The sequence below is a fragment of the Eumetopias jubatus genome, unplaced genomic scaffold (assembly GCF_037043125.1).
Source record: "Eumetopias jubatus isolate StellerSeaLion01/CBP00866 unplaced genomic scaffold, mEumJub1_p1.0 scaffold_7, whole genome shotgun sequence".
Taxonomy (NCBI): Eukaryota; Metazoa; Chordata; class Mammalia; order Carnivora; family Otariidae; genus Eumetopias; species Eumetopias jubatus.
Genome location: NW_028274813.1, coordinates 97875383 through 97888359, shown reverse-complemented (window position 1 = coordinate 97888359; position 12977 = coordinate 97875383). Strand labels below are relative to the sequence as shown.

At 36.1% G+C, this 12977-nt stretch overlaps 1 protein-coding gene and 1 non-coding gene across 5 annotated transcripts in view; one reads left to right on the top strand and one right to left on the bottom strand.

The window, feature by feature from the left end:
• The window catches only part of TCF12 (transcription factor 12), a 373959-nt gene that overhangs the window by 230580 nt on the left and 130402 nt on the right, over nt 1-12977 (bottom strand). The gene's annotated exons all lie outside the window — the stretch shown is intronic.
• Nucleotides 8614-8719, top strand: LOC114206598 (U6 spliceosomal RNA). The gene has a single exon (XR_003608683.1). It is a non-coding gene; the product is annotated as a U6 spliceosomal RNA (small nuclear RNA).

The window sequence follows — 12977 nt, the reverse complement described above, 5'->3', positions numbered from 1 at the left end:
ACTCAATGAGCCTAAACAGGATAAATGTGAAAAACCCCATACCTAGACACATAACAAACTTCTGACAACCAAAAATACATAGAAAAAGTTGAAAATGGTAAAAGAGACATATTACATACAGAGAAACTACAATTCAAAGTACTGCAGACTTGTCTCCAGAAACTATGGATGTCAATATGTGTGGAAACACATCTTTAAGTAAGGGGAGTAGAGGAGAGCCCGGGTGGCTCAGTTGGTTAAGCGTCTGCCTTTGGCTCAGGCCATGATTCCCAGAGTCCTGGGAAGGAGCCCCATGTCGGGCTCCCTGCTCAGCAGGGAGTCTGCTTCTCCCTCTCCCTCACCCCCCATTCATGTTTTTGCTCTCAGACAAATAAAATCTTTAAAAAAATAAAATAAAAAAAATAAAGTAAGGGGAGTGGAGGGACATCAGCCAAAATACAAATATCCCTCAAGAATGGAGGTGAAATCCATTTTCAAAAAAAGAAACTTCAGTACAATAAATACTAAAATATGTTCAAGTTGAAGCAAATGTTATCAGAGAGAAACGTGAAAACTGAGGAAGGAAAGAAGAGCATCAGAAATAGTAAATAGAAAAAACTGTATTTTCCTTTTAACTTTGTTAAAACATTTATATAAAAAATTACAGGCATACTATTGTGCTTCACAGATACTGTATTTATTACAAACTGAAGGTCTGTGACAACCCTACATTGAACAAGTCTATTTGCATCATTTTTCCAACAGCATTTGCTCACATCATGTTTCTATGTCGTATTTTGGTAATTCTTGTAGTATTTCAAACTTTTTCCTTATTATTATATTTATTATGATGATCTGTGATCAGTGACCTTTAATGTTACTATTTTAACTTTGTATTGGGGAGTCGCTGCACCATATATAATGGTGAACTTAATAAATGTTTTGTGTATTCCAAGTGCTCCACCAACCTACCACTCCCTAACTCTCTCACTCTCCTCATTCTCCATCTTCTCAGGTCTTCCTGTTCCCTGAGACACAACAATATTGAAATTAGGCCAATTAATAACCGTACAATAGCCTGTAAGTGTTCGAGTGAAAGAATAGACCCACATATCTCACTTTAAATCAAAAGCTAGAAATGAATAAGCTTAGTGAGGAAGGCATGTCAAAATCCAAAACAGGTCCAAAGCTAGGCCTCCTTGCCAAACAGCCAAATTATGAATACAAAGGAAAAGTTCTGGAAGGAAATTACAAGTACTATTCCAGTGAATACATGACTGATGAGAAAGCAGAACACCCTTATTGCTGATATAAAGATTTAGTGGTCTGGATAGAAGACCAAAGCAGTTGCAACATTCCCTTAGGCCAAAGCCTAATCCAAAGCAAGGCCTTAACTCTCTTCAAGTCTATGAGGGCTGAGAAAGATTAGGGGGCTGCAGAGGTTTGAAGCTAGCAGAGATTGGTTCATAAGGTTTAAGGAAGGAAGCCATCCCCACAACATAAAAGTACAAGGTGAAGCAGCAAGTATTGATGCAGATGCTACAACAAGTATCCAGAAGATCCAGCTAACATAATTAAGAAAGGTGGCTATAGCACTGGGTATTGTATAAGACTGATGAATCACTGACCTCTACCTCTGAAACCAATAACACATGTTAATTAATTGAATTTAAATTAAAAAAATTTAAAAAAAAGAATGCAAGAGGACAGTAGATACACAGAATGTGTGTTTTTGTTGCCACAGAGAACACTTTGTCTTAGAGGTGAATTAATGTTTCTATTTCTGAACAACAAAAACTGTTTGGTAACTTTTAATTAAAAGGCTCTTTTGGCTTTAAAAAAAAAAGGTAGCTAGAATAAACAACAGATTTTCAATGTAGATGAAATAGCCTTATTTTGGAAAAAGATGCCATCTAGGGCTTTCACAGATGGAGAGGAAAAGTCAATGCCTTGCTTCAAAGCTTCACAGGACAGGCTGACTCTTACGTTAGGGGCTAATGCAGCTGGTGACTTTCAGTTGAAGCCAATGGTCATTTACCATTATGAAAATCCTAGGGCCCTTAAGAATTATGCTAAATATACTCTGCCTGTGCATAAATGGAATGACAAAGCCTGGATGACAGCCTATCTGTTTACAACATGGTTTACTGAATATTTTGAGCCCACTGTTCAGACCTACTGCTCAGGGAAAAAAGGATTCCTTTCAAAACATTACCACTCACTGATGATGTACCTGGTCATCCAACAGTCCTGATGGAAATGTTTTCATGCCTACTCACCACCACATCCATTATGCAGCCATGGATCAAGGAGTAATTTTGCCTTTCAAGTCTTATTATTGAAAAAATATATGTCATAAGGCTAGAGCTGCCATAGATAGCAATTCCTCTGATGGATCTATGCAAAGTCAACTGAAAACCTTCTGGAACGGATTCACCATCCTAGATGTCATTAAGAACATGCCTGATTCATGGGAAGAGGTCAAAATATCAACATGAACAGGGGTTTGGAAGAAGCTGATTTTAGGGGCGTCTGGGGTGGCTTAGTGATTAAGCGTCTGCCTTCGGCTCAGGTCATGATCCCAGGATCCTGGGATCAGCCCCGCATCAGGCTCCCTGCTCAGTGGGGAGTCTGCTTCTCCCTCCCCCACTCCCCCTGCTTGTGTTCCCTCTCGCTGTGTCTCTCTGTCAAATAAATAAATAAAATCTTCAAAAAAAAAAAAAAGTTGATTCTAACCCTCATGAATGACTTTGAGCAGTTCAAGACTTCAACAGAGGAGGTAACTGCAGATGTGGAAATAGCAAGAGAACTAGAATTAGAAGTGGATTGTGAAGATGTGACTGAACTGCTGTAATCTCATGATAAAATTTTAATGGATGAGGAGCTACTTCTTATGGATGAGCAAAGAAAGTGGTTTCTTGAGATGGAATCTACTCCTGGTGAAGATGCTGTGAAGATTGCTGAAATGACAATAAAGGAGTTAGAATATTACCAAAAACTTAGATAAAAAACTAATGATGTAATGTATGGTGATTAACATAATAAAAAAAAAAGAATATTACCAAAAACTTAGTTGATAAAACAACAGCAGGGTCTAAAAAGAATGATGCCAATTTTTAAAGTTTTACTGTGGGTAAAGTGCTATCAAACAACATCAGATGCTACAAAGAAATCATCTGTGAAAGGAGGCAACTGATGCAGCAAACTTCACTGTCATTTTAAGCAACTGCCCCAACCTTCAGCAACCATCACCCTGATCAGTCTGCAGCCATGAAGATTAAAGCAAGAACCTCTACCAGCAAGAAGATGACAACTTGCTTGAAAGCTCTGATGATGGTTAGCATTTTTTAGCAGTAAAGTATTTTTAAATTAAGGTATATACATTGTTTTTTTAGACATAATGCTACTGCATACAGTATAGTGTAAAAATGACTTTTAGATGCACTGGAAAAGTAAATCATTTGACTCACTTTATTGCAATATTCACTGTATTGTGGTGGATGGAAATAAACCCACAATATCTCCTGGATGTGCCTGCATAACGTTCTCTCATAGGAGTTAAAATATACTTAGAAGTAATACAAATGAAAAATACAGCATAAAGGAAGGCAGGGGTAGGAGTAAACAGACTTGTAAGGTCACAAGATTTCTGCATTTTATGTGAACTGGTACCAATATTAACTCTAAATAGACTATGAGAAGTTAATGATGTATATTAACATTCTTAGAGAAGCGAACAAAAAAAAAAGGCAGAGCATCACTAAAAAGCTAACAAATAAATTAAAAGGGAGTCCTAGAAACAGTCATATCTAAAAGAAAGAACCAAATTACAGTCCAACAAAATACAGAGAGAAACAGTAAAAAATTAGTATCCCTAAATCCAACCACACAATTAAACATTCCATTTTTGTCTAGGGAGGAAGACAAACAGAGAAGCAATCAAATAGATACTACTCCTTTCAATGAGAACACACCTCATTGCTCTGTGTGCTCATAAAGTTCATGGTGCTCTTTTTGAACAAGACAATTATATTTGGGTTTGGTGGTGGGGAAAGGAAGATGAAAACATTACAACTGTACTTCTACATTAAACAAAAAACATATAGTAGCATACCAATGTGAAAACTGCATACATAGGTTTTTAATTTGTTTGTTTTTATAGTACCCATTAGGATCATAAGTCAGTACCAATAAAGCAGCTTCTGCATAACTATCAAGTACATTTTAGTGGATTTTTGCTGATTACCTAACACAATTTGCTATTTAAAAACAGCTGTGTGAGCAATTACTATTCTTAACTTAATTCCACAAACAATTCTATTCATTTCCTGTAATGAGGCCTGTGTACTCACTGCATTCAAGTCTTAGACCATTAATTCCTGCAATGGCAACACACTCTGCCTCTCAGAAGAACTCCATAAAATTTTTCCTTCATATTTTCCCTATATTAAAAATCTCTTCCTCATATATTCTTTAAACTATGACTCATTTCTTTCTAGACTCACAAAACAAAAATTTACATTGACCACTTGCCCTTCTTACATTTTATTCACTCACTCATTAATGAATCTCTTGTTACTATCTAGTCTCTTCCTAGACCACAGCAGCAAATCCAAATTCCAGGCACACATAAGGCTCTCAAGTAAATGTTTGTTTATAAAACATTTTCAAATCATCAAAGGTTATCCCTAAAATAAAATACAAAGGCCCTCTATTGGTCTTTGTTTCTTACATCTCTGTATCAGAGGTCAGCAAACTTCTGTTGTGAATGTCCATACAGTAAATATTTTAGGCTTTGTGGACCATACACTCTCCTTACCAACTAGTCAACCCTATTATGTAGTACAAAAGCAGCCATAAATAAAATATAAACAAACAGAGTGGTTGTGTTCCAATAAAGCTTTATTTACAAAAAACAGGTGACAAACCATGGATCATATTTTGCCTACCTCTACTCCATGGCATTTAATCCTGTTAACACAATGCCTGTGTGGGATTTGGGGACATTAACCTTTGGACCTCTATTTCTGCATAGTATCACTTCCTCTTCTGTGTGAAAACTAAAAATACCTGCTCTTCATCCCATGTTCTTCTCATTTTATGCTCTACCCTTTGGACAACTAATTCAGTTTTATGATTTTGACTGTCTCCTCCAAATGATGTTTCCAATGCACATTCCCAGCCTTAATCTCAGTTCTGTATTTTGGGTCTTAAATCATCAAATTCTTGCTGGAAACTTTCATTTGGTTTTCCTGCCATTACTTAAAACCCATCATATATCTTAATACCAAATTCTCTGTATAGCCTTCATCTCTTCCTTATATGCCTTTAGACCCTAATTATTAATATTTCTAATACTGCAGGTAATACTATAATAGTTCAGGTCAACTAGACTTGTAAACTGGCATCATCTCTCGTTCTCCCTTCCCTTCTTCCTCCCTATCCCTATAGTGAGTATTCCTTATGAATGTCTCCTGAGTCAGCCTTTCTGTTCCTTTTTATCCTGGAATTTCATGATATCCTACTTGGACTTTCTTTTTTTTTTTTTTTTGCTAGTCTCTCTGAATTTCTTAAAACACTATTATATAACATTTCACTAGCTTCTAATATCCTGCCCATGTAATCTTCCTAAAACAACCCTTTAAAACACATTACCCCAGATTTAAAAAGTAAACGGTTCCAGTACCCCACCACCTCCCAAATTCTTCAACCTGTAATGGAATATTTAATCATCTGTTCTATAAATGTTTACTGTCAGTTGTGCTGGGTTTTGTCCCTCCTATGCTCAAAGCCTTTGAAAATCCAGTTACAACAGCCTCTCCCTTCTAACCCTAGGAGTCAAAAAACTTACTAATTTCTTATTATGGCATACACACTCATGGTTTAGGGAAGATTATAGGCACTGGTCATACAGAGATGCACAAGACACAGTAACCCCGCCTTCAAGCACCTGTCATTCAGTGTCTTACCATTCAAACTCTCAGCTGTAACCATGAGGCATATCTATAATACATAGCATCTATCATTGCTCTTATTATTCCTCTTAGCACTTCTACCTCCTCTACATTTAATTCTTATTGGTTTAATGCTCACATTCAATTCCACCTCTGCTGTACAACTTGCCCAACCTCATTAATTTTTACTCAGTCCTCTTCAATACTGTTATTGAACTTAAAAATCTATGTCACACAGCACAGAAGTTATAATTATACTTAAGTGAACACCATTTAACAAGCAGCCTCCTATTAATTTAAGAGCACATTCAGTTCTGGGGCACCTGGGTGGCTCAGTCGTTAAACGTCTGCCTTTGGCTCAGGTCATGATCCCAGGGTCCTGGGATCGAGCCCCGCATCGGGCTCCCTGCTCAGTGGGGAGCCTGCTTCTCCCTCTCCCACTCCCCCTGCTTGTGTTCCCTCTCTTGCTGTGTCTCTCTCTGTCAAATAAATAAAATCTTTAAAAAAAAAAGGAGTGCATTCAGTTCTTATTCTGTATCACCTATAGTACTGAATACATAGAACAAGCTCAATTAAAAAAAGAGCTTTTACACACAAAATAACACTGGACATTAATATAAGGGCAGGTTTTCTAGTGGCAGTATAGCTTTTTACTTATACTGATTCTCCCCAGTCTCACTTAACAGTACTAATTTGCAAGGGAGCCTTCATAAAGGACACAACTGATGACCAAAACACAAAAGGAACCACATTAAGAAGACACTCAGCTGAGACCCCTGACATTATCACAGTGCTCTAATGGAATGAACTAAAACTCTCTTGTTCACAATCATGTATATTTATTGTAGTACCATATAAGCAAAAATTCTAGATTTTGAACTCTCATAATTAATGTCTAATCCATAAAAAAATAATTGAACTTAAGTCATTTGAAAATATCTACAACTTACAAAGATGAATAATTAGATTAAAAACCTACCATAGCATCCACCTTTGGGGCTGTTAAAACTAGCTGGAAAACTTGGTCACTGCCTATGTAAATAAATCATATCACTTTTGAAATCTTTACCTCAGAGTATTTTTAGTTTAAAAAAAGAGGAGTGTTTATCAAAGTATTTATCAGCAACTAAAATATACACTAACAATGACTTCCATTAAATAACAGAATATAATCTTGACATAAAAATAAGATCTGTACACCAAATCTTACATATTGCCTGCGGGCATGTAAAATGATATACTTTAGAAAACTGGCAGTTTCTTCAAAGATAAAAATAGACATACCCTATGATACAACAACCTATCCCTAGGTATTTCCCCAAGATAGAGTGAGGAAAAACATACAGTCACAAAGAAACTTTTACACTAATATTAAGGACAGCATTCATAATAGCTAAAACTGCAAACAATCCAGATGACCATCAATTTAAAAAAAAGAATAGGGACAGCTGGGTGGCTCAGTCAGTTAAGCATTTGCCTTCAGTTCAGGTCATGATTCCAGAGTCCTGGGATCAAGACCCATGTGGGGCTCCCTGCTCAGCCAGGAGTCTGCTTCTCCTTCTCCCTCCCTCCACTTGTGCTCTCTCTTTCAAATAAATAAATAAAAATCTTTTAGAAAGAAAGGGGGGTGGAGAGAATGAAAACAGGAAGGAAGGAAGGAAAGAATAAAAGATCTATAGTTTATTCATTCAAAGCAATCCTGTTCGGCAATACAAAGACATGGACTAGGGGTACACACAACAACATGCATAATCTCGGTAACCTTATGCTTAGTAAAAGAAATCATATACAAAAGATTCCATTCATATGTTGATCTAAAACAAAACAAACAAAATCACAGTGATAAAAATAAAGACAGTGGTTGCTTCTACAGTAGAGTTGACTAGGAAGTAGTACAAGGGATACTTATCAGTGAAAAACACAAAACCAGATGCACCGAATAAGATCCAAATCTATATGATTTGTACAATGAAGACACTCCATAGTCAGCATGGCATATTGTGGTTGAACAAGCAGAAAGCTACTATGTCCTGTTTAGGAAGCCAGAAAACAGAATTTGGGAATGTCAGTGTGGCTGGAAAGTAAGGAGGGGAATCATAAAAAGGATAAAGTCAAGCCATGGTTGGGGAAGGTCCAAAAATTTATATTTAAACTCCCCTCAAATCCTTGGCTGACCTAACAACATAAACATAGGGGACAATACAAGAAATCCAACTGAAAGCAATATCTAGAAGGCTAAAATAACTGACCATAGATTTCAACTAATGGTACCACAGAGGAAACTAATCAGGGATTGCTTGGTAAATAATTTGGGCTTTCTACAAACCTGCTTTAACAAAGCAGAAAACCAAGCCTCAAGATAATTGACCAATAATGTAACTACTTACCAGAGCAAAAAACAGAACTCTGCTGAGAGAAACCAAAACCTCTATAACACATCTTGTACATTTTCTAATATAAAATAAAAAATTAATGCAGGTGTGGAGAAATAAAAATATGACCTATAGCTCAGGAAAAACACTCCATACGTTGAGATCACAGATGTTGGAATAAGGAAGAAAGGATTTTAAAGCAGCTATTATATATTCAAAGACTTTAAGAAAAAGATGGTCAAAATGAATGGACAGATGAGACACTCTTAGCAGAGAAAATGAAAATGTATTTGAAAATGGAAATTCTAATGCTCATTTTGGCAGCACATATACTAAAACTGGAACGATACAGAGAAGATTAGCATGACCCCGCACAAGGATGACATGCAAATTTGTGAAGCATTCCATATAAAGAAAAAAAAAGGAAAAGTAAATGGAAATTCTAGAATTTAAAATTGTATTAACTGAAATAAAAATTCACTGAATAAGCTAAACAATGAACTGGAACCAGAAGAAGAAACTGTAAGTGAAAATGAATGAAATCAATAAAAAATTATTCAATATGAAGTAGAAAAAATATTGGAAAAAAGAAATAGCACCTTAGCTACTTGTTAAACAATATTAAATAGTGTAAAATAAATGTAATCAGAATATGAGAAGTAGATGAGAAAATTATGCAGAATAAACATCTGGGGAAAAATTGCAAAAATTTCCCCAAATCTGTGAAAAACATTACTGACTGCATGCAGACCCAATGACCTCAGTAATCTCTAAGCAGAAAAATACAAAGCAAACCTCAACAATACACACAATCATCAAATGGCTGAATACAAACACAAAGAAAGAAATCTTAAATTCAACCAGTGGGAAGAAAGACAAGTTACATAAGGGGAAAATGATATAAATAAAAGCTGACCACTCATCAAAAACAATGGAGGCAGGAGACAATAAAATGACATCATTAAAGTTCTAAGAGAAAAAAATATAAAGTTCTCCAAGAAAAAAAAGTCATCTGAGAATAACTGCGTAGAGATCCTAAGTACAAGAAATACTAACTAAAATTCTTATGCTGAAGGAAAATGACACCAGATAAAATTTGGATCCACCAGAAGGAAAGAACAGAAATGGCAATTACGTAAGGATAAATGACTATTTTTCCTTGATTTTCTTTAAAGTGCACAGGATTAAGGAAAGCAGAAACTATAAAGTTGTTTCAAAAACTTTAAAATATTTTTACAACAAAGAATAAAAAAAAGTAAATGAAATAATTCTTTTCACGATTCTTAATTTTATATTGATATGGTAAAATATAAAGTTCAGGTAAAATGTAACGAGTGTATACTTTAATCCCTAGAGCAACCCTTAAAAATAATTAAAAGAGGTACCGCTAAAAAGTTATTCAAGAAATTAAAATAGAATACAAAAAAAATATTTGATTAACCAAAAAGAAGGGAGAAAGGGAAGAACCAGGGCACAAAAAATTAAATAACATGATAAAACTAAATATAACATATCAATAAGAATTCAAGTATTAGAAAGAATGTAGAGCAACTAGAACTCTCATACATTGCTGGTGGAAATATAAAACAGTAAAATGACTTTGAAAAACTCTTTAGCAATTTTTTAGAAAGTTAAATATATTTCTATATATGACCGAGAGATTCCACTCTTCATATTTACCCAGGAGAAATAAAAACGTTTATGTTCACAAACTGAATTACCCAAGACTGTTTCTAACAGCCTTATTAATAATAGCCAAACACTTAAAACATTTCTAATGACTGCAGACACCTAAATGGATAAATATATGATGGTTTATTAACTCAATGGAACACTGCTATTCAGCAATAAGAACGAAGTGCTATTCATAACTTGGATGAATCTTTTTAGCAAAGAAGCCAGACACAAAAGAGAACATACTATTATTGCATTTACATAATGTTCTAAAAGTGGCAAAACTAATCTAAGGGAATAAAACAAGAATGATCATTGTTTGTTAAGTGGGGGTTTGTTTGGAAGGGGCCATGAGAGAACTTTCTGAGGTGCTACAGGTTAGGTTTCCCGGGAAACAGACTCTTAGATGGATTATTTGAGTTCAAGAAGTCCACTGGGAAGTGCTCTCATGTTCAATGCCTATGATGAGTTGAAGGAAGCACAAGTGGGTACAGGAAGAAGTTGAATTGTGATACAACAGTAACAAATGTCTTAGGCCATCACATGGGGAGTTCTCAAACTGGGATGGGCCTTGGAAACTGTCCCAAATTACAGCAAGTGGACCAAGATCTTTATGCCTTCCCCCTACCCCTACCACTGCATTGACCAGTCATTGGGTAAATGCAGCCCCCAGAAAGTAGGTGTTACAAGATCAAGATAGCCCCCTTCAGTAGAAGGTAACTCTTAAAACTCTTCTTTGGTTGAGTGTTGTCCACCAACATTCCCAGCAGCTTGAAAAATAAGTGTTCGATTCCAGAAATGCTCCACTGTATTCATAACATGGCATGAGAGAAATATTTTTATCTTGATTGAAGTATTGATTATATGGGTGTGTATACATTTATCAAGCTCACCGAACTGTACATTTAAGATCCATTTGGGCCACCTGGGTGGCTCAGTCGGTTAAGCATTGGACTCTGGATTTCAGCTCAGGTCGTAATCTCAGGGTTGTGAGATCAAGCCCTGCGTCGGGCTCCACATTGGGCATGCAGCCTGCTTAAGATTCTCTCTCTCTCCCAGGGTACCTGGGTAGTTCAGTCAGTTGGGATTCCGACTCTTGATTTTGGCTCAGGTTATGATCTTGGGGTCCTGGGACTGGGCCCCGAGTCGAGCTCCATGCTCAGTGGGGAGTCGGCTTGGGATTCTCTTTCTCATTCTCCTTCTGGCCCTCTGGCTGGCTTGCACCCTCTCTCTCTCTCTCTAAAAATTAAATAAAATAAATCTTAAAAAAAAGATTCTCTCCCTCTCCCTCCCCCCCAAAAAATCCATTTATTTCACTGTATGTAAATTCTACCCCAAAAGAGGTCCCCCTGCTACATGCATTATTGATTTGTTTTTTAAGATTTTTATTTATTTATTTGACAGAGAGAGAGACAGCAAGAGAGGGAACACAAAACAGAGGGAGTGGGAGAGAGAGAAGCAGGCTTCCCATTGAGCAGAAAGCCCGATGTGGGGCTCGATCCCAGGACACTGGGATCAAGACCTGAGCCGAAGGCAGACGCTTAACAACTGAGCCACCCAGGAGTCCCTGCTACATGCTTTAAAAATGTTATACTCTTATTCTGGACCCCTGCCCCCATACTTAAATACTAACAAAGTACAACTTGGAATGAAGAGAGACAAAAGATTAAATTTTAAAAAACAAGGAACAGTACCATAGTCAAACTACAGCTTTTAAAACAGTAGTGGGTATCCATAGCAACTGGCTCCCAGTATTAGAGACCATAAAAAAGAAAAAGATGCTGATATTCAGAGGTATTCATTTGAAGTTCAAATAGAAGTCCATACCCATGTAGCAAGGATGACATGGTGATTTGATACAAAGCAGCATGGTGATTTTTTTTTTTAAAGGAATTTATTTATTTGAGAGAGAGAGAGTGAGAGAGCGTGGGGTGAAGGGCAGAGGGAGAAGCAGACTCCCTGCAGAGCAGGGAGCCTGATGTGGGACTCTATCCTGGGACTCCAGGATTATGACCCGAGCCAAAGGCAGATGCTTAACTGACTGAGCCACCCAGACGCCCAGGAGCATGGTGATTTGATGGTCTTTGTTGAAGCAATGGAAGATAAAACACCTGAAAGAGTTTTGTCATTTAAAAAAAAAAAAAAAAAGTGCAAACCCAAGCTCTACCTTTCCATTACCTTTCAAATATTTTTCAAAAATTCCTACAATGAATATCCCTTTCTCCCAGTTGTGGGACTGGCAATATGAAATAAAATAATCATTGCCAATGCAAACATCACAATGTTATCATATATTTAAAATAATTATGCTTTGAAGAACTATACAAAGAGCCTAAGGAAAGATTGTTCAGATGATTAATTTTCATAGGTTTCTGAAGAATTAATGCATGAAGGCTATTTATACTGTGAAGAGCAAAATACTATTTTAAATTAGTATCAGATTAAAAGCGACTTTTATCACATTATGAGAACACACGGTTCTGTGCACATATAACTATAAATTTGTAGGTTCCCTGGGGAGAAACAGTACATAAATAAGTGAAATAGCAGCAAATTATGTTCACTAACAATGCTAAGTTAGTACAAACCAAAATGATATACTGAAAAACTACATAAATGTAAATGCATGCCTTTTTCAAAATAAGAATGATTTGCTCGTTCACCATGGTTACAACTTTACTGAAAGAATATGAATGGTGCCTTAAAGTTGGTAAGTCCATTCCAAATACACCCAGGAAATAAACTAAAATTAAAAGGTGAGAAGGTAAATGCAAAGTTATTTTTGAAAATTTAATGCAAGTCAAAGGTAGAAAAATTCATGTTTTAAAAATATGTGTTTTACACTCAATATTTAAGAGGAAGGTATTTCTCAACTGAAGCTGAAGTTTTGTTTACAAAATTTTCAGAAATATTTGTTTTCCTTCATGATCCACACAGAATAGAAGGGGAGGAAATTAAGTTAACTTTTGTAATACTTTTGTGCTACTGCAATAACATA